This window comes from Anas acuta, chromosome 2, assembly GCF_963932015.1.
Source record: "Anas acuta chromosome 2, bAnaAcu1.1, whole genome shotgun sequence".
Classification (NCBI taxonomy): domain Eukaryota; kingdom Metazoa; phylum Chordata; class Aves; order Anseriformes; family Anatidae; genus Anas; species Anas acuta.
The window spans coordinates 71456888-71483968 of record NC_088980.1 but is presented as its reverse complement, the minus strand read 5'-3'; the positions used below and the strand labels follow the sequence as shown (position 1 = coordinate 71483968).

Here is a 27081-nt window from a genome sequence, read left to right as displayed (position 1 = left end):
ACAGTGGAAGGTGGGATATGAATTTTAATCCTCTGTCTTCAGCACACACCTAATATGGTTCAACTAACAGTTGCTTCTACTGCTACAGTGCTCTACTCTTTTTTTGTCTAACTGGGGGTAAAATCCAGAGAACTGAGATGTTTCTGATGACCAAGAGCTAGAAATAGACTGATTGCTCCCAGGGTGAGGAAGAACTGACACCACATATTCTGTGGAGATGCACTGGCTTAAACAAGACTGAACCTGGAAGAGATACATTTTTAACAGAATTCTAATGCAAGAAAGAAGTACATTTTATTCCAATGCTTCCTGAAATCTTCCTAAAGTATTCCAAATGGTGAAGCAAAACCAAAATTAAGTAACAGGTGAATTCAGAAGATATCCATGGACAAGTCTAGCTTTCAGCTGAATGACTAAAGGGGAAGTGATTAATGGATATACTGAGGATTTAGAGGAGAAAAGGAGAAAAAGGAGAAAAAAAAGTACCGGAGACACAAATGTCAACTAAACCGTTTACAGTTACAGCATTTTGCTTCTCTTTGCAGCATGATGGCCCGATATTTGTTCAAACAGCAGGGATAAGCCAATTCCACAGCTTCAGAGAAGCACAAGTGAGCACATTCAAATAACAATACCATAGCAACAACCCTATTATCAACTCGGTGAAAGAAAATTAGATCCCTCTGGATCATCTGTGTGGACACTGAAAATATTGACACTAAAATCCTGAAACCTCATAGAACTATTTTTAACATATTTCTTTCACTTTTTCCTATTATCATTATCTAATTAGAGAAGGGTTAAATGAATTTTCACACACCTATACACTGTACATTTCCTTCACGCCACCCATCAAAGTAATTCATTCTAACTTACTTTGGTTCTGAGCTATTTTTAGTTACATCCTGGTGCAATTCTGTTTTAACTGTGCAACAACTTCATTTACTTTTGCAATTCCAATCAATATGAGCTGTGATGAGAAAAATTAAAAAGTCAAGCTTATTATTTCTGGCAAAAAGTAAAATAAAAAGGAAGCTATATACTCCCAGGATTAGACTAGTTTATGTCTGCTGGAGAGGAAATGAGCAGCATCAGAAATCCAGTGGTCCAAAACTGGATGGAGGTACTCTGTAGGGATAAGTGAAGAGTGAATGGCAAACAGTCATGCATAAATACGTAAAGAGGCCATCCATTTTCTTGGTCATGTACAGAATTTACCAGGATACCTCAAGTAGTATCACAACATCTTCTGTTTCCACCTGCAGAAACCATGATTAGTTTCATCTTAATTGAAGAGTCTGACCAAAAAAAAAAAGTAATAATAATAAAATAATAAAAAAAAAGTGGTTGCGGTAGAAGGAGGTGAGGGGAGGTCTAAACAGAAAAGTCAAATGTAGCCAACATGCCATCTCAGATCAGCTGATCGTTTGTGAACACATTCTCATGATGGATCAGGTGCCTCACGTACTGAACTAAACAAAACACAAGATCAATGTCAAAACAAAAGAAAACCTGAGATTCACCAAAAGCTGCATTTCATAATCTCTTTCCAAACCCCTTCAGCCATGTGTCTGTCTTCACCAAAGATGATGAAAATTTCTTTCATTCTCTGCTCAAAACCAAACTGAAATTTTCTTCCCTGCTAAGTGGAATGACTTGATATGCTGAAAGTCTTTAACCTGTGCATCCTATCTGGAAAGGAAACTATTTGCTCATTCTGCACAACCACTTAATTTTAAACAAAACAAGACTTATTCTGTTCGTAGGTATGCATATCCTAGTCAGCAAATTTCCTGGCTTGACAAAGGCTTCTCTGTTTATCATTAGAAAAATAAGAAATGTTGCCTCTGCAGTGCAAATCCAAGCTTCATATTCACAGCGAGACAAGAATGTTAAAACTTTTGATGCCTAAAGTCCATGTATTTCATCACAATTAGTAAAATTCACCCTTCTCTCTCCAATAGACTAAGGAAAAAAAAAAAATCTTGTTCACACAGAAAATTCAAACAACTGAAGAGGGAGGCAGGGGTTCTCTAAAGCAAACAACATTGTTTTTACTTCCTATCATGACTGTAGTGATATAAAGTACTCTTAGAAGCAGAATTTTAAAATTAATCTCTTTTAAATAAATTTGTCTGTGTATAGTGCATAACTGAGGTTGCCACTAGATAAATGTTCTTTAACCACTAAACATTTTAACTTACAAGCTAGTCAGGAATTAAAAACCTAAGGGTTTTGATAAAAGGCCAAACATTGAACATACTAAAACCATTTTTCTCCTCAGAAATTGGATGTACTTTGATTGCTAGTTTTATTTTCTATCATTGGCATTTCTTAAATTGATTTAGGATCAACCTACCAACCTCTATAAACTTACCAACCTCTGTGAAGAAACAGATACAACTGAAAATGGGAAAAAATGGATAAATGTGCTATTTGGATAGTTAGCCACAGTTAACATACCCATCTCTCCACAGAAAGTTTAATGTTCTATTGATATTGCAGAGATTTTTTTCACCTTAAAAGTATGAGCAATCCTATGGCTGCTATGCTATGTTAAACAGATATTAATCAATGTAAATTCTGGTAAGACCAGGAAGATTTCACCTGAGATCTCAGCTCTTTGGAGGAGTGTTCATATATAATGAAAGCTTAATTTGCTACAGAACTTCCCTCTTTTTTTCCCTTCGTCTTTTCCAAGGCACCCCCAAAGATTCTTATATTTCTTCTACTTCCTTCTCCCAAACACAGAGTCTGATGGAAAGCAGAAAATGAAATTTGAAGAATATGGATCAGTACTGCCTATCAATGACCAGCTGCTCTTTGTATTTTGATCATGTAAACTAATTCCCCCAAAGTATGAAATTCAGACTCTTTTATTTGTTCTCACCATTGTTCTCTACCAGTAAGTTAAGGATATTGTTTCAACTGTTCTTCAGGTCCTGTAGCAAATGTATGTGACTTAAATAAATAGAGCAAAGAATCTTCTACTTGGAGAACTTGTTCCACCTTTTCAGACCTCTGTGTTACCAGGAAACAAAGGCAGTAACAAAATCCAAAATACTAGTAACACAAATTTGTGTTTAATAAAGGTGAACAAAAAAAATTATAAAATTATAATGTTTAGGAATATAAAGGGTTATTAAAATGCAAAAGTATGTCTTTTACCCCCGAAGTTTTCTATTACATAGCGCAAAGCTAGGACCAAACCAAGTGCCAGTTGTTATTTACTCACATTTTTATACCCACAAAGATCACAGAATCACAGAATTGTCTATGTTGGAAGAGACTTCAAAATCATTGAGTCTAACCTCTGACCTAACACTAACAAGTCCTCCATTAAACCATATCGCTAAGTATCGCTAAGATATTAAGGTTGAGAATAAACCAAGTACAAGTTTACTGGTTATTTATTTATATATATATATGTATATTATTTATATTTATTTCATATTTATATTTTAAAATCGAAGAAATATTGATTTAGAGAAGGACAAAAAGTAATTAAAGTTCAACTAACAGAGCACAGGTAAAATGATTTGGCACTCTGCTTGTGTAACTGAAGACAAATAGAAATATAACTATTCAATTTTGAAAAACAATATTCCACTGGGGAAAGAATTAATAACAATCAATTACCTCCAAGATCTTTGCAAAACAAAATCTGCATCAAGGTTCCACTTACTAGAACTTAATACAGAAATATTAATCCACCTGATTGATCTAATTTTACAATCAAGATAAATAACTTGGAAAACAAAACAAAAATTCTCCAGTAAATTTTTGTAATGAAATCATGGTTTTACTTCAACTACTCGTTTCAAGTATTGTGTTCAGTTTGGTGGTAGATAAAGAATGTTTTTTAGTCAAGAATGTCGCTAATACAGCTTCATTCTGAATGAAAGCTTTCCCTTGAATAAACTAAATTACATGCTTTAGCTATGACCATGCTGTTTATGCTGCTAGATAAATGAAAAACATTAACTTTCCCCTGCTCCCCTACCTATAGGAAAAAAAAAAAAAAAAAAAAAAAAAAAAAAAAAAAAAAGATAATCTGAGGAGCAATAATTTACATTTCATATTGAGTCAAGAATATTACTGCTTTTCTCCTTTTTTCCAGAGCCTCATTCAAAAACTTTGAATACCTCAATAGATTGCTCTATCAGTTCTTACTCTGATGCTCCTTCAAAAGGTTTGTGTTGTTTTCCTTTCTTTTTTCTCTTCCTCATGAACACAAGTAGCGGAGCCAGGGGCTGTGGGCAATCAGAAAGCACTACTCAGATCCTGGGCCATCAATACTCTTCAATAGGTGATTGGCAGTGAGCACTTTCTTCCAGGCCTCATGATGGGAAGGGAGATGAGCGTGCTGCCACCCTGCATGTCCCTGGGAGGTTGCTGAGGGCTCATTGGAGAAGGCAGGAATACCTGCCAGAAGTTCTGATGGGATTCCTGCTGACCTGGCAGAAGCAAAGAGCTGCTGACCCATATAAACTTGGAACAGCTATGTTTCGGTCAGCATTAAAGGAGAGAAGTGTGTGAATAATTTAAACCAATACTGGCACAGAAGACTGTGTTTTTCATCCTAGAACATCATACATAGCAGCAGGTGAAGTTTTCTGGTTCAGCCTGATTAAGAGATCAGAGCACAGTCTTAAGAACCCCTTGAATGTTTTGAAAAGCTTTTAAGATGAGCATCAACCCAAAGACAGATCTTAAAAAAATGAGGTAACTATGAAACTGAGACCTACTTTGAATTCACCTGCAAATACTGGCAAATAAAACAAGACTAGAAAATGTGATTATAGAACAGCACCCCAAAACATAGAGAGTGAAACTTGTTCTGTTTGTTAATATGCTGTAAGAAAACAACAGCAAGAACTGGTGAATAAAGCTGGGGAAAAGAAAGAAAGAAACAAACAAAAACCTTAATGCTCTAAAAGATCATTAAAAACCTTAATGATCTAAAGATACTTGGACTATTTCTTCCTTCTCTTTTTCCAAAGCAAAGATGTAAACATTTTTAAGGCTGATAAGGTATTTTAATTTTCCTAGCATTGTTTTCCTGTCAGATAGTGAACATATTGATGAGAACATTTAAAACACAAAATATTCCTAATGCTCTAATGTCCAATTAGAGCTAAAACATTAGCTGACTTCAAAGAAGGAGCCTACTGCAGATGCCAGTGTTTTAGAAATTGCTTCATGTTGGAATGCTTAACTGTTAGAAGAGAATGACACTCTTGAGTATCATATTTGACTGTAATCTGTTCTGAGAGATACATTTACTTCATTTAAAAAGATTCTGTTGTTTGTAGACACAGCTAATACAAACGAGTTTCTTTTTGGCAAGACTATTTAATGCAGAACACTACCCCAAACAATCATACCTTGCTAAAGCAATTACTTTAAATATCTATATATGTATGTATCCGCACAGATCTCCTTATTTTTATACCAAATGCATGTGTTCACATACAAATCTGTGAACTGGTGAGACAGGTAGTTCTCACATCCTGATTTCTTAATGTGCAAGAAAAAAAAGGAGAGAAAGGAGTGAAAGGAGAGAAAGGAGAGACACAGAAGAACTGGTGGAAACCTGTAAATATACTCTGTAGGTTTTACTCTGTAAAGCAAGGACTGGAACATTCTTACTACCCTTTCTGCTGTAAGACTTTTCTGCAATTCCTTGTACATCTTCCAAACATTACCTGTTTACAATGAAGCATTCCTAAACTGCTGCCTACCACAAAATCTTGTTTTTTCAAAAGTAAATGACCAGTTTCCTCAGAATAAAAGCAATATGCAGGAATGACCATGTTAGAGCACTCCAAGGGTATTCCCTAGGGCTCCTCTGTATTTTTGAGCAGAAGCTTCAGATTTGACAGATGCATAGACCCAGGACTGGATTTTCTCCTGACAAAATGTCCATTCAACTCAAACCAGTTTATAGGCCTCTGAATATTTCAGTCTGTACCTGCCTAGTGGTTTGAGAGTGTAATGTTTAGAAAACTCCATCTACCCTGCTATGATCTCCTCAGAGCCTGAGGGATGAACTGGACTTTCCCTGGAACTGCATCTGCCATGCTACAGTGCCTAGTACCCCCCCGTAACAGCAAGCAGCAGAGTGACTCAGTGGCTGCTCTAATGAGGCTCAGGCAGTAGAGAGATGGATAAAGAAGCACAGTGTTCAGGAGCACATAACAAGAGCAGAAACTCAGAGGCAAAACCAGTACAGATGCTGGAGGTGTGGAGCACTGTGATAAGAAAGTGAATGAGCAGCCTGAAGTTGTAGAGCTGAAAGATAAAAACAAAGTTCTCCCTCAGCCCTGCATATTTTCTGTGATGCTGAATATATCAGTGAGCCAAACTCTTTCCCACAACAGGTGATCAATGCCCAGGGAGAGACTTTAAACCATTATTTCCAAAATTGATTTGATTCCCCCCTGCACAGGCTCTGATCTGCAGAGATCTTCAGCACCTTTTTCTAACTGAAGACCATGAGAGCCATGCTCTGAGCAGAGGAGCTGCTCTCAGAAAGAATGTAAAAGTCTAAAGAAAGCCATGGATATCCCAGGCTCCATTCTTTCAAACAAAAAGCACAGTCCCTCTGACCTACGGTTTTACAGGAACTTGGATACATAACTACCACAGGACTGATTTTGCTGGGAACTGAGTCTAAAAATCCTTTTTTTTTTTTTTTTTGGTGGGTTTTCTTTTCCTAAAAATAAGAAGTGGGCTTATAAAACACAGTAATAACTTCTCTTAAATGCATAATGTTGTCATGAACAACCAAAAGAACGAGACATAAGCCCCCAGATTACTAATTTCTTTACTGGGAGCAGACTATCAGGAGGCAATAGCACCAGATTTAGCAATTCACATTGAATGGTGAGGACAAAACTAAACATTGCTCCTTCAGGGCAGTGAACCACCCTATGCTCTGACTGAGGAATCAACCTGAAGAAAAAGGGCTGCACTAGGTGATGTAATTAATGATGGATGTCCTGTCACATTACAGACAGGACTGATTTAGGATTTTCCTAATTACTTGCCATATTTCATTGAAATATTTTATTTTTTTGTTAGCATTCTTTTGGATTAATGACAGCAATCAGCAGCAGTGGGGCTCAGTTTGGCCCAGACTTTACTCAGAAGTGTTCTCCAGGCCTGCCTTCTCCATCTTTTCTAGAAATCTTATTGCCATGTAACTTGCAACCAGCTTTTAGAAAATGTCAAATTACAGCAAGAACAGAGAGGAAGATATTGATCACACAGGATTTTCCTGAACTGACAACAGGATCCTTTGAATACATTGTATATGCTGCCACCCTGAAAGTCCTTAGCTTCACCTTACTGTTGGAATGTGTTGTTTTGCTATTTCACAGCATGGGGGGAACTCCATCTAAATACATCAGCTGTTTTTCTTTGGGAAATGTATGCTGTAATCATGTTATCAGTTTACTCATTTCTATAACAATTTTCTTTTTCATATCCTTTGCAATCTGATGTGACTGGATATGCTGCAAGAAAATCTTCCTCCTCAACTTGTCAGATTTGTTACAACACTTCAGGAAAGAAAAAAAAAAATGGGAACCTTGCTCTGACTTGGTACTTCTGCAGACCTTTTTGCGATATGTATTTAGAAAATAAATAAATAAATAAATAAATAAATAATAATAATAATAATAATAATAATAATAATAATAATAATAATAATAAATCACGTAAGGCTTTATCCTGCACCAATAAATTCACTGGAAATTTTCCCTTTGACTTGATCAGTTATAGAAATAGGCCATAGAAGAAAGGGAATGTGATTTGAAGATCTAGTTATGTACATAACTATCACTTCACCAGCTAAAAGTGTAATTCTGGGAGGAAAGAGGAAAAGAATAAATTACTGGATATACATAAACAGTTGGTAGCCTTGAGCTACAGAAATTAGACAGACAACTCTGAATTCCACTATAGGACCTTTGCCCAGAAGCTAAGCCATCCAGGTAGCCCATCTTTGTCCCACACCAGTCTTGTTCTCTGGGCCCTTTGGAGCCAGTAGTTTAGTTGCAAACAGCCATTTGGAGAAGCAGACCTGCAGGCAAGTAGCTAATAAAGAGATGATGAGCCAGGCACTGACTATTTTAGTTCATTCGTACTTGGGTTTTGTTTGTCTTTCAACATATATAAAAAGATCTTTCTAATTACATCACCACAGTCAAAAGGATAAAGTAAATTTAATCTCAGGAAACACTATAGCAAAAACCTTTCAAGGCTTTCCCAACCCCTTTCTGAAATGGCACCATTCAATCAATCAAAGCATGACTGTTACCAGCTAAAATAAATGCCCTCCATTTTTTGCTCTCTGTAACAACAAAATACAGAAGCTTCATTATAAGAAAACTAACAAGCATGTGAGTCAAAAAAGGAAGTTGCTAGCTGAGACCAATACAGTGATTGCAGTGGGCTTCACTGAATAAGATACCACCCTCAGAGTGATCATGTGAGATAATTGGAAATTCTGAACCTGATATCGTAATTGATGGTTTTACACTTCACTCGAGCTATTCCTAATTTAAACCTGGGCAGACGCATACTCCTTAACTTTTCCCTTATCCTGAAACATCTGCTTCTAGCAAGATATTTATTGTCATTAGAATGGAAGTAGCTATATTCTAGCTTCTCATGCAAGCCTAGATATTCCTTTTCCTAGATGTCTATTCTCAGACATCTAAACGGTCTTCTGACATACATTAATCATTCAGGAAAAAGGAGTCAAAAAGGTCTGATTAATCCAGAATCTCAAAGCTGTCACATCAGAGAGACACATCATAATTTAGTAGATCTTTTTCTTGTGATGCTCCCTTGAGCTACATGATTTTCTTTAGAAGAATATGGTCTTATACAGAAATTCCTCTCTATTCCCAAAGTAATAATAATATAAATAATAGTAGCTTCAGATCCACTTCCATATTTCTTTCATGATTATAATAATGTTAATACATGTTTCCATGTGCTTGCCAAGCTGAGAGGTTAGTGTGTGTTATTAGAAGGTTTCACTTAATTGATTTTCCAATACGTAGCTAAATTCTCTGATGGCTCAAAGTAGCACAGCAGCACTGCATTTAACCAGTAAATATACAGGCATTTAGAGGATCAGCAAAGAGTATAGTGGTGAAATTCAGCTTTCAATTGCTATAAATTGAAAGAGATTTAATTGATTTCAGCTAATGTATTCTAGAGTTGCACATGTATGTTTGGGAGCCAAATTTGGGCCAAGGACAGTAAGGACTGCAGTCACAAAACACTTGTGTTAGAGAACTAGCATTTAAACTTGGAGGACTAGAGACAGGTAATAAGCAGACCATGTCAGACCATGGCAACATCAGTCTACGTAACTTACCTGCCAAAAAAAAATAAAAAATATAAATAAAATAAAATAAAATAAAATAAAATAAAATAAAATAAAATAAAATAAAATAAAATAAAATAAAATAAAGACTACTGTGGGGTAAAAGATTGTTCCCATATGTAACTTGTTGAGCATTAGCTAGCATATATAACTGTTTACAGCACTTTGTGTTGTGACTAAAACATAGGTAAATTATACAACTCTGCAAAAACTGTTGCTTAACCAATTGCCTATTGCTGATAATATTTTTTCAACCTAATTACAAATATTTTTTACCAAAGTTCCATTTCTAGAAGATAGCTAAGTACTTTCCCATGGTGTCATTTACAAGACAGCATGAAAACAACAGCCTCCAGGTGCTATGAATTGCAAGCTGTTCCTTGTGAAAAGTACCATCAAGATTTCTTAATTTAGTTTTGGCAATCCCATATTTACCCATATTGTAAAGTGTGCTGAAAGAAAAATCTAAAAGGGTTTTTCTCAGTTTTCATGTAAGTGTTGCTATAAAGCTTGTGGGGTAATTTTTTTTCATTTATTTTCTTTGAAGTACTACCATTCTTTTACTACCATCTCTTTTCTTGAACATTGATGTTTTCTTGGTTGTGTTAAAACATCACCTGAAAGCAGAGAAGCGCCTTATAACTTTTAAAGGTACACACCAAATCTGTAAAACTTCTAAGACTGAGATATCCTGGCTTGAGGTTTTGAAAAGGTAGTGTAGAATAACTGTAGTGATGAGAGATAATCTTGTACTTGCAAAACATTTAAATGTCATTGTATAGATACAGATTTAGTGTTTAATGTGAAATGAAACCTTCTAAACAGATGTTCAGCTTTTGAGATCATGTCCTGCTCTGGTTTCTGTGTTTTTATGTTTTTTGTTTGTTTGGTTGGTTGTTGTTGTTGTTGTTGTTTTGTTTGTTGGTTGGTTGTTTTTTTCCTTGGGCTACAATGGTGCAAGCAACAGTGAGCCATGCAGAATTACCATAAGTAAAACCATAAAAGTCCCTGTACCAAGATCCCAATTTTAGGCCCACTCACTTTTGAGGAGACTGAAAGAGGATATTGGCAATCCCAGAAAACCCTGTGAAACCATCTGTCTTTGGGTCAGTACAAAGTGAGACTTTCTGGGAGCAGGGAGAGGAGGACAAGCTTGGAGCTACTGGTGACCCCAACACTGGCCATGCCCTCACCCAGGAGGCACCAGTCTGCAGTGGTGACATAGAAAAGGTCCCATCACCAGTCCAGTGATCATCTAACAAGGGCAGGGGGATGAGTCAAGTCAGCCAAGGGATCAACCAGGGAAATCCAAACAGTTCAAGGACAGCAGAAAATGGCCACCTGCAACATAAGTTGGAAAAGGTTTGAGCACCCTGAGCTGGACTGAAATGGGGTCCTGAGCCATGGGCAGGGCAGGGGGAGACCCAGGGGAGGCTGGGTGTGAGCTGGAATAACGGTGTCCTCAGAGGCCATACATCAGCAAGAGTTGTGGATGTCTTGGACATGTTAACTATTTGCAACTGTGATTTAATGGTATTTTTGTGTTACTTGTGATAAATCCAGACTTTAGTCTTTCATTTCAGGTACAAGTATTATTTTTGCATACATAGCCTAAGCCCTAGAAAAGTACCTCTCACAGGTATATATAACATATATTTTAACCTACGGATGGAACAAGGTAGAACAGACCCAGATTTAGTCCCTAAATTAAAAACACATCTCAAGTACACCTTGTAAATGCTCAGCCATCTGTAATGGTGACATCTTTTACATCTTAAATTTAGCATGTGAAATGAAAATGTCTCGATCACAAAAAGTTTGCTTCTAATAAATATAAAACTTTCCAGCGCCTCATGTCTCATAGGGCCATGACACCAGTAAAACCCAGTAAAAGCTTCCTCAAAAAGAGCTGTCAATGAGAGCCTTTTCATTCTTTTTTTCAATAATGTGCCCAGTTGAAACATCATTTCTGAAAAGTGCACTATTAGGAGGTTTGGTAAAGTTTCCAAGTCGCATTTCTGTGGGATGAGGAGGTCCAGCATAATGACTATCTGAAGGAGAAAGCATGTCAAATGAGCTATGAATGCTGCTTCCTCTTCTGCTTTTCTTTGACCATTATTCATTTTTTCATTATAGAAAGTACTAGTAACTGCTTTGCTTTCAAAATTTGCTACTCCATGGACCCAGAGATGAAAATCGCCTTTTTCTTTTCATACAGGGGAGGAAATCTCTTGGTGTCCCTGTTCTGGTGCTTTGTAGTTGTTCTGGAAAGCCCAGCTTCAGCTGAGAGGCTAGTTCAGTGTCCTCAGCCACCATGACCTGAGATGGCAGCTGCCATGCTCTCTCGTGTGCGAAGCACAGAGAAGCGGCTGCTCTAATTATGCCCTAACCACCCCGTGTCACCAATGGACATCTACAAATTAATTTATTTCCAGCACAAAAGTTCTCATACCTCTTGTCCTTAATCTGGTGCTGAACTTCTAATGACAGTATGTGGATTTTTGTGTATGACCTAAGGAGAGGAAAAGGTCTTGGTTATTTATTATTGCTTATACTTTTCTCCCAGGGGGAGCTATTGATATCCTTAGCTTTATTCAGCCTCTTTAAATAAGTATGACAAAAGGGTTCTGAGAGTCAAGCTGTGTTGATTCATCTGTAGCACTGTGGTTTCCCAGAAAAGGAACAGCAGGGGGATTATACATCCCAAGCTTCCCCAGCCTAGTACTGTATGCAAAACTTCCTCAGCAATTTTAACAAATACACAGTACTGTGGTCAAAACTGGTAAAGTCACCATCTAACACACCACCAGTTATGTTACTCTAGCTACCACAAGCAGGAGAAGAGGACAAAATAGAGAGAGCAGAGAGAAAGCATAGGCAGATGAAACTGTTACAGTTCAATTCAGGAGTAAGAAGTAAGATCCTGTACCCTTCCTAAATGAAATCTGAGATAATCAATGTGATTAACAGTCCTTTTTAGGAATCCTTGAGGTAAATAGCTTGGCTTTTTGTTAATAAACTAAACCTTTCCACAAGAACATTCAACTTTGGAAAATGGTTTGAGGTAAGAGCAAACAAGGCAGAAACTGAGCCGTGGAGAATGTCTTGATCCCCACAGCATTCTGGCACATTGTTTCCTGAGGGTTAAAGACTCATACCAGGAGTGCACGATGGGCTTGTGAACTGGAAAGTGAAAGAAAGAAAGAAACTAGCAACTTTCATAGAAAGTTTTAATCTTAAAATAGAGTTGGTTTAAGTGAGCAGTATCCTGCAAAGAGTCTGTATGCTCATTTCTGCTCCTGAGACTTCTCTGCTGCCTGCCACTGGGAGATCTGTATGAACACGATTACTACAGGCTGTAATTTAAAACTCAGAACAATGCATTCACAAATCTGATGAATAACACAATGAGCATAAGCCATACTTGAGAGCGGCAGCAAATGCTGGAAAGCTGATGTGGCTACAAAAACTTTGTCTCACGACTGACCCAGATTGCTTTTACATGAGTCAACTGACCCCAGAGCGAGGGCCCGTGGAGGCTGGCCTTTTTGATTACCATTATTAGGGGCTTATTGCTTCTCAGGTTTCTCACTGCTAGGCTGCCATTCCAGAAAATGACCATGCCTCTTACAGAAGCATCCCGCAGGGATGGCCGGTGGTTCATTCTGAGTGCTGTGATAAAACTGTGCAGATGTCTTGCTTAGTAAATAAGCAGGTGCCTACCCTTACAAGGCTGTCTAGCATGATATTAAGAGAACCTTATATATATTTGTGATAAGGTTTTCACTGCCTATTGAGCATGTCTGCATCAGAACAGCAAGTCAGGTCCACATAACTGAATTGATGTAAAATGGCTGACATCAAAATAGAAGTACATTATACCAACCATAGGGCCTCAATTTATTCAGCGACATAGAAGCAACCCTTGCTACAAGCTAATGAAAAATATCATTTTAGAATACCTCTTCTAGTGCTAAATGCAAGTCCAAATGTACTCAAATACTACAGATCTTCAGACATCGAATTTCAGCCTGTACAATGAGGTTTGAGTTCTGAAACCAGTCTAGATCTGGGTTTGGGATTTAGATTTTAATCTGTCTTGATTTTGCCAACTTCATATCTAATTTTCTTTCCCTCCTCCATCAAGAATATCTTTCCTGTAATGTAAGGAGGAAAGTTTTCTTTGAAATTTTTGATGTTATTTCAGTAGCTCTTGGCTGCTGTGATGTGTAAGGCTGCATTTTAAACTGTTTCAATTTCTATAAGTACCTAAGCAGTTCTCCTACTCTTCTTTTTAAAATAAGTTAAACACAAGCTATTTCTCACTTGCAAAGTAGTATACTGCAGGTGAAGAGTGAGCTGGAAGGAGGGACTGGAATCCAGAAATGAAATGCTTTTTCAGATTTCTTTTCCTCTCCAGAACAGGGACAAACCTTTAATCTGAGTAATTTGTATGTCAATTTATACCACCTTTGGCTTTGATCTTTCAGTGCTACCACAGTGCAAATTTTGCCTCATATTAAAAATTTGGAAAATCCCCTGGTTATAACATCTGCTCTTTCTCACTTCCCATTGTGCTAGAACCATTTTTTTTTTTTTCTGAAGTAGTTGTCTTTTTTGTGGTTCCTTTGAGAAGTGTCGCCCAACATTTCCTATTGAACTTTCATTTCATTGTGTATTTAGACAACTAAATTCCACTGTCTCAAGTGTTTTCTTCTTGTTATATTGCAACAAGTCACACTGCAGAGATCTTATGAAGTTCAAAAAATTTGAGTATTCATTCAAAAAATGCAAGGGTGCATGACTTTTAAGTGCCTGCTAAAGTCTCATTAAGTTCATGCCTGAAGTAAAATCCACCTAAATATTTTGCTGAATAGAGTCTCTTTGGGTCTAATCCAACACACATTGAAAGCAGTTACAAAATTCCCATTGACTTCAGTGGGCTCCCAGCCTATTCCTGGGAGGTATTGAGTGTGTAAAGTTCAGTGCTTCTCCTGCCAACCTTCCGTTCTTGCTCTGACATGTGTTCTTTCATTCTTTACACTGTCTCCTCCCAGCAAAAAAATATAAAACTTTTAAGGCATCCCCAAAAGTCCAGAAAAGTTTTTCACCGCTGGATTAAATGCACCCTTGTCAAAACTGAGGCATTTCAAAAACATTCATTTCCTCCTACAAGTAACATCAAAACAAATAGTTTGAGGTCTAATATCTAACTGTAGGGATGATATATGTCATTGCAGCTTTATCATTTTGAGGTTTGTGTTTCTATTTTTACACAAATATTTAGAACATTCATTACGAATCTTATATATATATATATAAACACAAAATACAGACACACAATTGTACATATTTACAGTCTAAATCTAGTGATTTAAATAGCAAATTTTTTTTCTTTTTCAGAATTACAACTTTCAGAAGTTTTGGTTAAGTGGGAAATTTTAAAATAGAAACACTTTCAATTCAGAGTAAAACTAAGCTTCTAAGTATTCTGTTTTCCATTGAAGAAAGTTCCATTTCTTTCTGTTGACATCTTCTAAAATATTCCAGATTACATAGCGTTTTATACTTATTTCTCCCTTAAGTCTTTTACTAGCAAGTGGGGCAATCCATGCTAGATCAGTCAATACAAACACGCATAGCACTTTCACTCCAGCTTGCCTGTTTGAAGCAACTTAGAAACGTTAATAAATTCCTCCTCAAATAATCTTGCAGTTAAATGAGTGGTATTTCTGGGACTTAATATACAATGTGACAAGTTAAGCTAAATTCTGCAGAGAAGGGCTCTGGTTTCTGTGTTAATTTAGTGACAGCTTCATTACATTCAAAAATTGAGAGTCAAATCTTCAGAAGGTTTAAGACTGCCAAAGCTCTGAAGTCTAATGAGCTATACTGGTTCTATGCAGCTGGGGATGTGTTTGGTTGAATATAAAATTGGATAATAGGAATTGAGTAAGAAGGAACCTGTTTTACCAAGATATAATATTCAATTTATTTTGTGCAGTCCCTGAACTTTCAAAAAGCCTCTTTACTTTTTTTCCTGTCTTCTCACTGAAGCTGTTAGGAGGACGCTTGAGAGTTAGATGATGGAGATGGGGAGTTGGCACCCAGGAAGGCATAGTAGGATAGTCCAATAGTTTGAGTCATAGGATATACCTGTTAGAGAGATCAGGACAAATTTTAACCACAGTTTAAATTTATCACTTAGAGATTTCACAGCTGGCAGACCGTCAGAGTGCTCACAGCATGCCATATCTTTCATATCCAGGCACAGACTTACCAGAGGGAATAAGGGGCCTGTTGACCCCATCTGCAGAAACTATTGAGGGCAAGCATGAAGCAAGCATGAAGACAGTACTAAAGCTACTGCCCATGGCTGCCGTAGCCCTACTGTTCCCAAGGTTATACCAAAAAGCCACATACCTCAAGGGCAGGGTGTTGCTCCTGGTGGATCCATGCCTATAGAAGCCAGTATTAGCCACTAGGGCAGTCCTGGTTTGTCAGAGCTTGACATCCAAACACCATTTCTCCTGAAATACCTTGGCTCTCCAGTACACCCTGTTCTTACCCTGCCACTCATACAAGGGAGGGATTCAGATATTTCTTACCAGTTGTTTCTATGAGAAGCCTTCCCCACATATTTACAAGTGCAGCTGTGAATGACTGCTTATTTCAAGTGATCACTGAGTTATGAAATGTTCTCCACACCTGAAATATTGCATGAAGCCCAGTAGCAACAGGGTAAGAGGAAGGGGAAAGGGAAGGGGAAGAGGAAGAAGGGGAAGGGGAAGGGGAAGGGGAAGGGGAAGGGGAGGGGGAAGGGGAGGGGGGGGAGGGGGGAGGGGAAGGGGGAGGGAAATGGGGAGGGGAAGGGGAAGGGGAAGGGGAAGGGGAAGGGGAAGGGGAAGGGAAGGGAAGGGAAGGGAAGGGAAGGGAAGGGAAGGGAAGGGAAGGGAAGGGAAGGGAAGGGAAGGGAAGGGAAGGGAAGGGAAGGGAAGGGAAGGGAAGGGAAGGGAAGGGAAGGGAAGGGAAGGGAAGGGAAGGGAAGGGAAGGGAAGGGAAGGGAAGGGAAGGGAAGGGAAGGGAAGGGAAGGGAAGGGAAGGGAAGGGAAGGGAAGGGAAGGGAAGGGAAGCTGCAGAGGAAAAAAGGAGATGGTAGACTTAGAGCACATCGTCAATATCTACCAGCAGACGACTATAGAAATCTTACATAACAAGAAGTGCCAAAAATTTCTGAGTCTACAAGTGGGAAGACAATATGGATACGTGAAAGCCAAGAAAGCCTCCAGCCTTCACAATTCTCTGGTCTCTTGGGTTTAGCTAGTGCTTTTAAATCCTCTCACTTACTGTTTCCCCAGTGCTTCTCTGTCAACCAAGCCCCCCATAAACTAATTAAACCAATAGGTAGTAATTTATAATACTGCAATTCATACAATCCCTCTTCATCATTTCAGGATAATCCCAAAGATTTTCTCTCTTTGTGGAGCATTAGCTTAAGTTGTACAGCTATCTACATAAAGGCAGCTTACCAAAATACCCAGTTGGAACAGCATTGTACACAGAGGTATAATAAATCCCTATATTTCTGAATAACTTAATAGAGTTAGTACTGTTACACATACATGGAAACATAAGCTTTGAAGCTTTGCATCTCACCGGCATTATTTTTCTCCCTGCTTTATCAGCAGTTCTTCTAATGGTTATGCCAGAGCAACGTTGTTGCATTTTTTCTCCCTCAGATGACACTGCCTGGCCAGACTGTGATGCTTGGCTGTAAACCAAGAACTCCCTTGGACTCTTAAAGAGGGGGAATAAGGGGGAAGAGTGGGCTGCATGGGTAAGGAGCATGTGCCTGGTTTCAGAACAGCAGTTAGTAATGAATAGCACAGATATCTTATCCAGGACAAGACTGTGTTGGTTTCTATTCAGCTTTCCAAAAACAAAGTGAATTAGACTGCCACTCTGTAATAGACTCTGCTTCTTTGTTTGCTGTGGTACTGCTCATGCACTTGAAGCCTGAACTAGGTGCAACTCTTACAAATTAATGTGAAACTTCATTTTAGATTGACAGCTTTTTTAAAACTTCTAGGCCATTTTTCTCTTCATTACAAGTAGATCATGCATTTAAGACCACCTACAGAAAGAATCAGACTCTAAAAAGTTAAAAACAAAAATGATCTCCTAAAAATAAAATATATTAGTAAAGAAATTACCAAATGTTGAATAATAAGAAATGAATCAAAAATGAAAATACATTTTCTTCCATCCTTTCTACTCCCTTTCCCTTATGCCCCCAACATCTGTTGGGAGCTGTTCTGATTTTCTGCTTAGGCAATTGCTTTAAATCTAAGCAGACCTAGCATAGTATTTTTTAAATAAATAAATAAATAAATAAATATTAATAATAATAATAATAATAAGTATTTTGTCTTTGTCCCAGGGGGGTGGGACGATATCTCATTAAACATAAAATGATAAACAGAGTTGTGATATCTGTCATTGTCTGGGTTATCAACCCTAGCAGGAGTGGTTTGACTTATCATATGGCACCACTGGAATCCAGTTGCCACACGTTATACAAAATGACAGGGCCCATTGTAACAGCTGTATGTAATGGGAGTATGCATACAGCCATTTATCTTTCATAGCGAAATCAACTAATCAAATACAGCCATGTATAGTCCGTGAGTGAAACTTGCCAATGTAGATATTAAATAGTTCCATTCATTTAATTATTTAAAATGATATTGTTTCTGCACAATGAAGGATAATGAATGAGTCCTATGAGCAGTTGCAATCATTGTTATGCCAAATACTTTACGCACAGGAGAAATTTGGAATATTCCCCTACAAACAAATTATAAGAACTGAAGGAAAAAAAAAAATCAAATAAAAAAAACAACAACAACAACAACAACAAACACACGGACTGCCATTTCCACCCTCTAAGATATTTATTAACTGCATTAAGAAGATAAAATGAGTTCTCTTTTTATTACCATGTTTAGGTTTGATACAATGACTCAAGGAACACAGCTGTCCCCTTAGTTATTCAGTAACTTCGGCTGACGGGCCCAATTGTACATTCTGCAAGAAATGTATGTTTCTTATTTGAAAAAGATACTGCTGTTCAATAAAGATTAAGGACTTTGGGGGGGTATTATAGACACTGGCAGGTACTAAAATACTACACACCCTCCTGTATCTGCACAGTGATAAAACATTGGAGAAAATCTACCCATTAGCAGGGTAAGACGTCACTGGTTTCAGATACCAGGTGAGCTGACTCTTGGGTACCACCTCTGCATAAACACTCCAGGTTCTGTGGAAGGGCACGACAGACTCCTGCCACGGGTCTGCTCGAGTGGGCAGCTGAGCTCCACCACAGCTGCTCTCTCACTCCCCCTCCTCAAAGAGGAACGGGGAGAAAATATGATGAAAAGGGCTCAAAGGTTGAGATAAGAACAAGAAGATCACGCAGTTATTATTGTAATGGGCAAAACAGACTCTGCATAGGGAGATAGTGAGATTTATTGCTTATTACTAGCAAGCTAGAGAAGTGAGAAACAAAGGAAAGAAACCAAAAGCACCTTCCCCCACATCCACCCTCTTCCACCTCCTCCCCCCGAGCAGCACAAGGGAAAATGGGGGAATGGGGGTTATGGTCAGTCTACAGCGCTTCTTCTCTGCCACTCCTTCTCGGTCACTCTTGTCCCCTGTGCTGTGGGGTCCCACCCACAGGATACACTCCTTGATGATCTGATCCGGCGTGGGCTTCCCACAGGCAGCAGCTCTTCCAGAACTGCTCCAGATATGGGTCCATACCACAGGGTTCATCCCTCAGGAGAAAACTGCTCCAACCTGGCTCCCCCACGGGCAGCAGCTCCTGCCAGGCCACCTGCTCCTGCGTGGTCTCCTCTCCACGGGCTACAGGTCCGGCCCGGAATCTGTTCCGGCAGGGGTCTTCCACAGGCTGCAGCCTCCGTCGGTGCAGGTCCACCTGCTCCACCGTGGCCTCCTCCACGGGCTGCAGCGTGGATCCCTGCTCCACCGTGGTACTCCATGGGCTGCAGGGGGACATCCTGCTTCACCATGGTCTTCACCAAAAGCCGCAGGGGATTTCTGCTCTGATGCCTGGAGCACCTCTTCCCCTCCTTCTTCACTGACCTTGGCACCTACAAGGCTGTTCCTCACTCCTCTCACTCTCCCAACTGCTGTGTGGTGCAGCGTTTTTTTCCCTATCTTAAATATGCTCTCACAGAGGCGCAAAACAACATCGCTTATTGGCTCGGCTCGGGTCAACAGTGGGGCCCTTATCAAACATGGGGCACCTTCTAGATCCTTCTCACAGAAACCACCCCTATGGCCCCCTGCTACCAAAACCTTGCCACATAAACCCACTACAACTCATCAGCAGTTACAGTTTTTATGGAACTGGAAGCTCAAGTATTTTCCCTAGACACAGTTGTTCCAGTTGAATAAATTTTTCATTTTCTTTTTTTCCTTTGTTTTAATAGCTTTAATGATTATTTTAACAGCGTAATTAGTCTGGCAAGCTGTACACATAATCCTGTCCTCCGAGCTTTGGATGAACTTGGCCCAACTAAGACTGGAGGGGTGTGAGAAGCATGGAAACTGTGACAGTTTCCAAGATTTCTGACATAAAACCCAGCAGTTTTTGCAGGTATTTTGCTCTGAGGTTTAGGTGTTAATAGATGCCAGGAGCCAAGACAGAGCACAGAGGAAGATGAACCCATGGAGTTTTCAACTGGAAAGACTTTGAAAGAATCCTCAAAACTGCCAGTTCCTGAGTTTCAAATGGATCTAATTACACTTTTGTATAAGACTGAGTCACTTCAGAGCAGTCTCTACTGCTCAGACGTGGCTGGGTGGAAATACACAAGGACTCAAGAAAGTCTGACTGAGCATCAGCCTCTAACCTCATTGCTCCCTCCATTAAAATAAATAAATAAAAATTAAAAATAAATCAATAAAAATAAAAAATAATAATAGAAATAAAAATAAAAATAAATCTCTCTGGGAGAAAAAAGGGAATTTAAAATTTTGTGTTTTTTCCTACACCTATGCCAACTCTGAATTAACCTAGTACTAGTAGAGCTGTGCACAGGCCAGCACAAAGGAAAAAGAACAAAACAGCAGTGATTGCTCAGCAGTCAGCACTGTACATGGGGCAGGGATTTTCCTTGTCATTTTTATCCAGTTGATTACCACAATTTGCTGGCCAAATTCTGCCACATCAGCAGATGCACTTCTTAAAAGAAAGCCTCTCCCAGTTTTGCACAGGCAGCACTCTCAGAGTTTGCAGGGTTACTAGCACTTTTCATCAGAGATCCACTGTGAATTGCACTTTTAACCAAAGCCTTCAAAGATTAGAAAATTCTCACCACTGCTGGACATCTGCATATCCCCAAGTCGATTTATAAAAAGGGATGATCTTGTCCAGTTAAAATAGTAATATAATCCTTGCCTATAGCAATCTGAGACACGAACTGAAGTGCTGTGCATAGATATCCTAGGGAAGACAGTGACCAAAACACATGCTATTGTTTCTCATTTGTGGTTTGACTGATGTATGCAGGGAAAAGTAAGCAGCTTGGCCTTTTAATGGTCTGAAAGACAAAAGAATGGCTGTAATGAAATCATGAAACAGAGAGGGGGGGAAAATAAGAAATTAAAGAAAAAATTAGAAAATTTTCATTCTGAGCACTCAGGCAACACTTCAAAACTCTATTTAAAAAGGGAATGCTCAGTATCCCAGAGTAACAGTCTGCAGTGATTGAAATATAGCACCACGGGATTTGTTTAAGACTGAACCATGCTTTGTACTGCACTTAGATCTGCTGAAGGCAATCTAGAATGAATTATTATTCCATAAAAGCAGATATAGTCTAACTCTTACTTATTCAGCTGAAAGAAAACAATTCTCACTGGGGCAATCTGTGGTCATCACGGAACCATAGAAGATGTGGAAGACTTTCACAGGGTTTCCCATTCTCCCACCTTAAGGGAGCTATACCTCTATCCACATGATTCCTGTGCAGTGTTTCTGCTCCCCTTCCTTCAGATTCTCAGAGCCCTGCTGATGTAGTTGGTCCTGGCATATTAAACCAGGGATGCTAAGTCAGGCATGGCGATGATAAACAGACAGGGGCAGTGCAGTGAAGAGCAGTGCAGAGCTGCTTTTCAAATCTCACCCCAAAAGCTGGTCCAACATGTGTGTGAAACAGCTGAACTAGAATATCAAAACTTGTTGTAGGGCAAAATTCAAGCCCAGTATATTTAAGTGTAGCCTGATGCACTAGCATTAATTGAACACTTATTAAAAAGTGTATACCACTCCTGAAACCATTTTTTTTCTCAATTCCTTCTTTCTGTGCATATATAGAAATGTGCTGATCCTTATGTTGTCTCACATGTCTCACAGAAGCCCAGTGATACATTCATAAGAACTGACTACCTAGTCTTTGATTAATACTTTAAATATGCTGGTTTAGAACTTACATTACATTTCTGATTAGTATTCACACACTGCTTCCATTCAAATCCAAATCTGTCTGTTATCAGGTTAACACTAAGGCTAACAGCTTAATTGTCTCACATCCAACCACGCAACGTTACCTGTTATTACATGACATTATATTGCTAATAGTTTTTCAAATTTGTGTTAAATAACTGCAAATAAAAGATGTTTCATGATGTTCAGAGGACGTTTATTGATTTTGCCAGCTGGTGGGCTGGCATCCCATGTTCCAGATTTTCTCTCCTTATCCTGAGGTGAGTGGCCAAGCTCAACTAGACCAACCATGTAGCTTATCTTCAAAAGTTAAACTATAAAGATTTGCTTTTATGAATGTGTCCTTAAAAAAACTGTTTATCGGGAAACTTTTATTTAAAAAAGAAAAATGTTGGAAAAAATGTTGGAAAAGATTCCTAAGTAATGTCAGAACCTCTTCTACTGGGAAAGGTTGTTCAAGGTTTAATGATTGAAATTTTCCTTTGTAATGTAGTCATTAAGAACTACTGTTGTTTGCCTTTTGAAACAAAAATGCTAGCTTGGAAATACTCCTTTTTATTAAAAATAAAAAATAAAAATGATGTACAGCTGACAAAGTTCAAATAATTGGACAGAGCAGCAGAACTTAAACCAACAATGCATTTGGCGCACAGACATGATATCTTTTTAAATCTTCATAGGGTCTTTTAGCTTACAGTGAGATATTTCAGAATCCCAGACCACTGCAGAATAAAGGGTTTGCTCTTTCAGGCTTGCACCAATTTCCAGTGATATATATATATCACTGGATATATATATATTTTTTTTTTTTTTTTAATTTTTTTTTTTTTTTCCAAATGTTCATTTCTACCAGGTCAGTTCATAGTCTACTTGGTAAAGACATAGTTTCTTTTACAGACCCGGTCTGGAATTCTGCCAAACTGTACCAAAATAAATAAATAAATAAAATTAAAATGAATAAAATAAAAAAAGCCAGAAATATACTATTGATGAAGCATCAGTATGGTCTGTCATTAACACTATTCTGTATTATTAACACATGATAAACCCCAAACTGGTAGAAAGCCAATAAAACAGGGATAAGGTAAAAGGAGTGCTAAAAATGAAAGCCTCTGGAATAGGTAGACACAAGCCCAGCAGTTGGCTTCCTGCCATACAGGATGTCTCTGGTAGCCTACCTACTCAGGGGAGCCATGTAGCTTGTGATTAAAACATCACTCAGCTTTAAGTTTTAAAGTACTAACTGCTAAGTTTTAAAGACCTCTAGTTTATGGCTCATACGACTTAATCTAGATGCTATGAGCTTTGCCATGTCTGCCCCATTCCAAAAGTCAAAATACTATCTAGAGAGATAATACTGTGTCACATTGGTTTTGTGAACTGGCTGCAACTGAGTGGAGGGAAACAAAAATTAAAAAAAAAAATTCTATTACTTCTCCACGTCCTAATGTGAACAGCTCTAATCTGTCCTTGTAGTGAGCCCAGTATGATTTGTTTACATCCCACTTGAGACTGAATGTTGAATTTTCCCAAGTGTTAACTTAATGTTACTGGCCAGCTATACTGGCAATGATGTTTAGCAAGTCACTCATTTTGCAGCAACGTGATGATGTTCCAAATAACAGACTGGTATGCCTTGTGGGAAGGTCTCACATTGTCCTCAACCGAATCATCATGTAAAGCCTTTGAAATTTTTCTTAGTAAGTGGAACAAAGTTGTAGGTCAATCATATTTGCACTTCACTTGACTGAACAATCTCAAAATAAAGTCATCTTGATCAAGCCAAGTCCACAATGAACTTAAGTCATCAAGAAACTCAGTAAGCTTCCTGGTGCACTGAGAGACTCTCAGAAATGTAGGACTTACACTGTGGAGGGAAGACCAGCTAAGGATGGAGGGAATCCATTTAGACATCCACGAGAGAAAGTAGTGGAATTAATATTTATTGTCAACACAAGTAAATATGCTGTAAGAGGGACAAGTGTGCTGACAACAAGAAGTTGAGAGAGAGACTCGGTAACCTTGTAGCAGCCAGTTAAGATATAACAATGGAAACAAAAAGGTTGTGTCACGAACCCTGTGTCCCAATTCCTGTGGTTGTATTTTGACATACCCCCTTCCCCCAAAACAACAACAAATTATTTTTTAAAAAATGCTCTCCTGCTTACCTGACTCTGTGACCAGGAACTAAGCCCACCATGATAAATGCAGCAAGTAAAGCTCTGCCAAGTCCTGAAGTAAAAATCTTTGTGACAGCAGTGAAGGAAAACGCCTGTATGCTGCTGTTCCTCATGCTGTCCTTTTCCCATGACTGGAGAGCCATGATTTCCAAATCTGGCTGCTCAACAGCTGATATGCATTCTTATTGCATGAAATATGGTGTGGAGGTTAAATATACAACAGGATGTTAAAAAAAAAAAAAAAGGCAGAAAGTCAACCAAACCAGACTCAGGATAAATGTGGTGACAGAAGAAGAGCTTGATACAGAAAAAAAAAGTGACCCCCCCCCCCCCCCCAAAAAAAAACACAAGAGAAAACCAAGCCACAAAAATAAAAAAAATATATTTTTTTTAAATCCTTGAAGGCTATAAATTCAGTGCAAGGAGACAGCAACAAAAATATAACAGTAAGTGTACTGAAAAATCATGCTGTGAGAAAATGCTTTCTGCAGCACTGGCAACAAATCTGAGGTATTTCTTTGACACACTCCCCAGTTTTGCTAAATAAGTATGGAAAATTTATGGAAATTAAATTTAGTGATAAGCTGTTCCTGAAGCAAGACTGAAGTCTCGATTCCCTCCATCCACTTCAAACTCAGTTCAGTACACTGGAATCAAGCTGGAGTTCAAGCTGACCTGGAGATGGCAACCTCCAGGCGGGACAGAGCCCTGACCCCCTGCAGGTAAGTGCTGGAACATGGGGAGCCCTCGCTGGGAAGCCCATGACTCCCTAGGTACCAGCAGTCCTGTACTTGCACGCCCAGACATGCTGTCACACGGGACACAGATGCATCCTGCAATGTTGTATTTACTCTTGCTTCACAGAGGTGTCTGTCCCATATGGATGCACAAATCAATGCACAGAAACCTGCCTAAGGCATATGGTAAGCCTTGCTCTGAGGTGGCTATTTTATTATTCGGTATCTTAACATAATTTCAGTTGTTTTTCCATCTCTAAATGTCATTATCAAAATGCCAGCAGGTATATTTCAAATACAGTAAGAAACAAACTAGCATGCCAAAAAGTAAAGGTTAAGTTGCTCTCCGTTTAACATCAACTGCTGTGAAATTGTGAACAAGGCCAATGGACTGACCTTCCTGTTGTGGAAGGGACAGCAACAAATTCTCGACGGTCTCCAAGGGAAAACAAGGGAGACCTTGCAAACATCTCTCTGCAGGGGCTTTAAACAATTGCAAAGGTTCTTTCCCAGGGCTGAGCTGTATATTCCTTTGGCATACTTTCATGAAAGGGCTGGGTCTTTGAGGTTATCTGCAATGTGCTTTAACTCAAAGCATTAACATGCCTGTTAGCTCAGTACCCTTCACATAGTTTTTCTGTTATTAAGGAGTAATTATAGCTCAGAAAAGGAGGATCTCAGAGATGAGCTACTAGACTGAGGTGAAGAAAAGCAGGTCTCCAGCCTCTTTTCACGCCACTTCAGGCAAGAAACATGCTTCACATTTCTATTAACTCATCATGCTGCTTAATTCATAAGCTCTTTGAACAAAGGTGTTTTCTTTCCTTGTGTATGTAGGTACAGATCAGCAGCACTGTGTAACAATGGTCTAAGCCTCTTCACTAACAGTTACACACAAAGTGTTTTAAATATTGTGACAAGACCTGTGTTGCAATCCCCTATGTGAATAAAAGAATTTAAAACATTATATGGCAACTTTATTTCTACGTTTTTGAGAAGACTGAGCATTTAATTGCATCAGGTTTTGGTCACATTTCCTCTCAGCTTCCCAAACACATGTGCCTACTTCTTTACCTGCTTGCTAGTGATTTCCAGTCACTTGGGATGACATCCCTTTGCACTATTGACAGCATCAGGAAGAAAATTCCACCGATAAACAGGTTCTGAGAACTGCAGCATGTATGTTAAGATTTTGTTGTCAACCACTGCAAAAAAAATAAAAAAAAGTCTGGGTTTGGAGGCAGCTGTGGAGCTCAGGGATATTTTAAATTGCCTCAGAGAATTAAAGTAAGACTACATTCAAGATCTTTTCACCGAGTCTAAGCATGCCAACGGAAGACATTTCAATAGATGACAAAGTTAATGTTGAATGTCATCTATTTTACTAAAAGAGATTGAGTGCTGCTTTGCAAATTGTATTTAAAGTGGATGGGCGTGGTATCAGCCAAGGTGTGATACTGTTAGTAGGCACATTTGCATACCATCCCCGCAAACAACTTACATACCTCTTCTCCACGGGCAACCCCTTCCAGCCCAAAGGCAGAGTGTTGATACATTGGCGTCAGGTTGGTCCATTATCACACCACCACAACGTGCCACAGGATCTCTGCACGCCTCCTCTCCATCCTGGACCTCTCTTGTGAAATTCATGGAGGAGTCCTGGACAGAAGTTCTCCCTCTCCAGGACACATGTACACCGGGGAGAGATGGCAGAGGGCTCTCAAAGGTTTGAAAGTAAGCCACAGACTTGGCCTCACAAGGATGATGAAGACTGTGACAGCTACATAAGCAAGCACAAAGCTTGGTAATCTACAGTGCATGCGCTATCTGGCTAGCCCCAAAGAGCGCTTCAGCTCTTTCACTGGAGAAACCTCCTTTTTTTTTTTTTTTTTTTTTTTTTTTTTTTTTTTTTTTTAAGTCAGAGTACTGATCTTTGTGCAAAAGAATCCACTACATTTTGACACATTATGCAGGAAATTGGCTCCTTTTCATTAAGGATGAAAAAGCTTGATGGTCATGCCAGATTCGTGCAAGTATTTGGCCTGATCTGAAACCACCAGAGCTGCCTGTTCCAATAAGCTTTCCACAGATGCACATCAGTATCCCCAGCACAAAATAAGAACCCCAAATTTCTGATCGAAATAAAGGATAAAAACTATGGGAGTCTGTAGAGCGAATCATCCTCACCGCATAGAAGGAGAATATGGGAAATATTTTATATCA

At 38.8% G+C, this 27081-nt stretch overlaps 1 long non-coding RNA gene across 5 annotated transcripts in view; it reads right to left on the bottom strand.

The window, feature by feature from the left end:
- LOC137850608 (uncharacterized) overlaps nt 1-24300 on the bottom strand; it is a 187243-nt gene extending 162943 nt beyond the window's left edge. For 3 of the 5 annotated variants that reach the window (XR_011092665.1, XR_011092664.1, XR_011092669.1), the window contains exons 1-2: nt 24110-24300; nt 11859-11918 (exon numbers count right to left, since the gene is read on the bottom strand). This is a non-coding gene — a long non-coding RNA (uncharacterized lncRNA). The remainder of the gene's footprint in view (nt 1-11858; nt 11919-24109) is intronic. The other 2 variants (XR_011092666.1, XR_011092667.1) reach the window with 1 other exon arrangement.
- Between the last annotated feature and the right edge of the window lie 2781 nt (nt 24301-27081).